Genomic DNA, 4,968 nt, shown 5'->3' on the forward strand with positions numbered 1-4,968 from the left:
ATAATGCCAACAGTTACTTATGTTCTCTTCAATATACAACAGAAAAAGGGCCCAGGATTGTTATCAGGTTAAATATCAGTGAGTTAAATGTATACTTTGGAGTAAATATGTTCTGATTTCCAAGGGTACTAGCTATATGATCCTGGGGAAATCCCACAACCTCCTCCAGGACCATTTTCTTTATTTGAAAACTAAAGCACATCCCCATTGTCTCATCGGGAACTCACCAAGGCCAGCTGACCTGGGTCTGAAAAAGCCTGGGATAAAACCAGACTTGCTGAACATAGCGGACAATGAGGACTACTGAGAACTCAAAAACAATGGCAATGGTTTTTTTTAATTTATTTATTTATTAAGGATTTCTGCCTCCTCCCCACCACCGCCTTCCATTTCCCTCCCCCTCCCCCGATCAACTCCCTCTCCCTCATCAGCTTGAAGAGCAATCAGGGTTCCCTGACCTGTGGGAAGTCCAAGGACTGCCCACCTCCATCCAGGTCTAGTAAGGTGAGCATCCAAACTGCCTAGGCTGTCCAAAAGCCAGTACATGCAGTAGGATCAAAAACCCATTGCCATTGTTCTTGAGTTCTCAGTAGTCCTCATAGCGGGCAATGGGTTTTTGATCCTACTGCACGTACTGGCTTTGTGGGAGCCTAGGCAGTTTGGATGCTCACCTTACTAGACCTGGATGGAGTTGGGTGGTCCTTGGACTTCCCACAGGGCAGGGAACCCTGATTACTCTCTGACGAGGGAGGGGAACTTGATTGGGGGAGGGGGAGGGAAATGGGGGGAGGCGGTGGTGGGGAAGAGACAGAAATCTTTAAGAAAGGAAGGAAGGAAGGAAGGAAGGAAGGAAGGAAGGAAGGAAGGAAGGAAGGAAGGAAGAAAACTAAAGCAATACTGTGTGCTTACAGAGCTGTTATATAAAAAATGAGGTAAAACTTTGAGAACACCTTTGCCAGGCATTGCTGTGAGAAGTGAGTTTCTGCACAACCCAATCTCCACACCACGAATGTTAATGTCCTGCTCCCTGTATACCCTCAGCTTGCTTCACTAACTTAATGAAACAAACATTATTTTCATGGGGCTCCTAGGTCCTTTCTAAGTTTCTTCTGCTCTAGAGACTGGAAGAGTTTCTAGGAGGTGTCTCACAGGTATTCAGCAAGAGAGAAAATCTTCAGTTGCTCGTGCTCTCCTGTCTTTTGGATTAGGTTTCTTATCCCCAACAGTAATAAGCAAGCCATCCTCTGCCATTGGCCATCCTGCTGATCGTAATTATGTTCAGTTTGCTCCTGCCAATGAGACCTGCTCAGCTCAGCTGCACTGTGACACCGAGACAGGAAGCCATGAGGCTTCCCAGCCTGCCCATCATTCACCAACCACCCACACCCACTACCTACCTGCTGCTCACTGCACTCACTTGAGTCTTCCTTGGTCTCAAAGCTACCCTCACTAAAAAGAGAGATTTTTACAGCCAGCTTTAAAAACCCTCTCCTCTGTTAGCATTAATTAGGGGCCTTTGCCAGCCTGGACTGTGCACCTAGATGTTGTCCATGTTTTCAAGGTCACCAGCCTGTAAAGCTGTTGGAAGATAGAGAACTCTTCAGGGAACAGGGCCTAGTAGAAGGAAGTTGAGCCCTTGGGGTATTTTCTTACAGTGTAGTTTTGGACCATAGCTCTGCATCCTGCAGAGCCATAACATGCAAAACTTACTGACCCCTATGTTCCACTGTGATGGGCTTTACCACTATAAGTTCAAAATAGCAAGACCAACAGCTAACCCCTGGTATTCCCAACACTGAAACCATTTTTAGGTTGATCGCCCTCAGGTGCTTTACCACAGAGACAGAAGGGAACTAATATCGGCTCTTTTATTTAACAGTAAACCTTTTCTTTCCCCAAACATTTAGTCACAAAACCACACAGTTTCTAAGGCTGCCCCACTTCCCCTGAGAGAAGCTACAACAGACTGGATAGCATAACATAAACAATAGAAAATTGCTTTCTTTTAGTTCTTGAAACTGCCTGAGATCATGGTGTCATAAAGCCTGGTTCATGGTGAGGCCTGTGCCCTCAGCTTTCAGACAGGACCTCCAGGATGTCTTCACAGGTGTGTGTGAGAAAGAAACATCTGGTGTTTTCTTATAAATACTCTGGTCCCTTCTCAGCTCAGGTTTTACCCTTCTACATCATTTAACCATAATTACTTAAAGGCCCATTTCCAAACACCTCTATATCTGACGTTGGGGCTTCAAAACATCAAGCTAAGGCACAACTTAGTCAATAACCGGCCCAGACCAGGAAAAGCAATCAGGCTCTCACGCCCTGCAAGGACCTAAAAATTGTTCTTAATCTAAGTTTTACATTCCCTCAATACTCTTTCTTTGGGCTGACTCACCTCTTCCTGAAAGTTCTTGTTAATAATTTGAAAGACACGGCTGGAGAGATGGCTCAGTGGTTAAGAACATTGCCTGCTCTTCCAAAGGTCCTGAGTTCAACCACATGGTGGCTCGAAAGCATCTGTAATGAGGTCTGGTGCCTGAAGACATACACACAGACAGAATATTGTATACATAATAAATAAAATATTTAAAAAATAATAATAATAATTTGATAAACAGACTTGATAAATTGGGAATAAGAATCCATATTCCCATCTAATAAACTGGCCTTGAACCTATCCCTTCCATTCTCACATACACCCTGGCATGCTTGAATCAACTTGATCTCCTACCTGCTCCCATTTTTGCTTTCAAATATCAAACGTGAAATAAACATACAAAATGATCATGACCTAGTCTCATTTTAGTTCTTGGATATTCCCAAGAAGCTAGAGAAACATGAAAGCCTTGGAAAAAAATCAGCTGCTCTGTCCATTTCGAGCTGTTCATTTTCCTCACATAACCCACAAAAAGGATTAGTAATGCAATGCCCAAAATACTGATTTATTATAAAGGAGCAATTTAGGCTTTGGGGTGATGAGACACATTAACAGCAGGGCCCACTGCTAATAAGAAACAGTTGTTTTTCTCAAATGGCTATTTAGCTCTTAAATTAGGAATTTTCACAGCCTAAGAAGGAAAAGGTAGCTTTCTCTATGGGTAAATTTGTGTCTGTGCCTGTTAACTAAAAAGGTTAGAGTCTCGCGTTAATGAGGGAAATGCAGATCTTTAAGCCCTAGAGAGAAGCTGGGGTCATATACACAGGAACTCTGTTCCCCAGCTCATTACCTTGTTTTCACACAGCTGTGCCAGCCGAAACTGTCTAGATGACATCACCTGAGCTGCTTCTATGTCCCAGATGCATGTTGTACAGTGAAGATGAAAATATAAATAAAAACCCTTCCTTCAAGAGTCCTCCAGTCAGTGACATGTACTAAAATTACTGAAAACTAAAGTCACCCCACTAATGTGGCTTATCATCCACATAGCACACGTTGTTCTTTGTATTTTGTAGCATAGCAAGTATTTTCATTTAATTATCTTGCTTCAACTTCACAGTAATCATTATAAGTGGATGCTGTTAACTCTGATTGGCATATCAAAAAAAAAGTCAACATGGAAAAGTATAAATTATCCAAGGTCACACAGAATGTTGACTAGTTTCATGTCAACTTGACATAGGCTGAAGTAATCTGAGGCCGGAACCTCAATTAAGGAAATGCCTCCATATGATCAGGCTGTAGGCAAGCCTATAAGGTATTTTCATTAGTGAGTGATGAGAGACGAACCAGCTGATTTTGAGTAATACCATCCTTGGGCTGATGGTCTTTTGTTCTTTAACAAAGCAGCCTGAGCAAGCCACAAGGAAGGGGCCAGTAACCAGCACTCTCCATGGCCTCTGCACCAGCTCCTAACTCCAAGCTCCTACCTTGCTTGAATTCCTGTCCTCACTTCTTTGATGATGAACAGCAAAATGGAAGTACAAGCCAAATAACCCTTTCCTCTCCAAGTTACTTTGGTCATAATATTTCATCACAGCAATAGAAACTCTAAGACATAGAGCAGTTATATAAACTCGGGATGTCTTCCAAACCCCAAATGCATGTCATCAAAAGCAATACAAGGACCAGGATGATGGCAATAATATGCTTTATATGACTTTAACCCCAGAAGCCAGGTAAAAAGCCAGAGGCAGTGGTGCACATGTCCAGCACTCCTATATCAAAATGGGAGGAGGGATTGCTCTAAAGATCTGTGGCCAGCTAGCCTAGAGTATGAAACAAGGCAGAAACAACAAGAGAAAAACTACCTCAACAAGGTGAAGGAAGGAACCGACACCCAAAACAACTTTAACCTCCATGGCACATGCCCACCCTTACTCATATACACACATCAGACACAAGGAATTAATTTTAAAACATATTAAGTTCTTGTCTAATTTATGATTGTAATGCTCTTTAATTCTTTAATTCTGTCATTTCATCAAACTGTATTTTTTCCTCATAATTTTATAAACACTAATATGTCTATGTGAAGAATGTAGTTTCAATAACAAAGCTTCTAGTAATTTCAAAGATAAGAGGCAGATACATAGCACTGATAATTAAACAAAATCAAGTTATAATTACTTGGTTCGTATTAATTGGTATTTCACAAAATAGTCACAAAAGTTGATTTTAGGATCCTAAGTCATATCATTAAGTTTTATAACCAAAACAACATTGTGAAAATAAGATGTGTTTTTAAGCCTTCATTGTGCTAGCATGCAGAATTCAGCTCCAATAATTAATGTGTACCTTGGCACTAAGTGACATATGGAGAAACTTGCACTCTTTGTAAAACCCATACGCGTCAAAAGTCTGCTGGAAGTCTAATAATGAGAATTCTATATTTGCATAGTTCTTTCCTTCTCATTCCACACAGCCAGGCTCTGCTTCTGAGAAGTTCACACAGATGTGAAGGAAATGAGTCCACAAACACACACAGCTTGGCAACATGAATCTCGTCAACTGTATCTGGCTGCAGTCAG

The sequence above is a fragment of the Microtus ochrogaster genome, unplaced genomic scaffold, assembly GCF_000317375.1.
Source record: "Microtus ochrogaster isolate Prairie Vole_2 unplaced genomic scaffold, MicOch1.0 UNK67, whole genome shotgun sequence".
NCBI classification, from domain to species: domain Eukaryota; kingdom Metazoa; phylum Chordata; class Mammalia; order Rodentia; family Cricetidae; genus Microtus; species Microtus ochrogaster.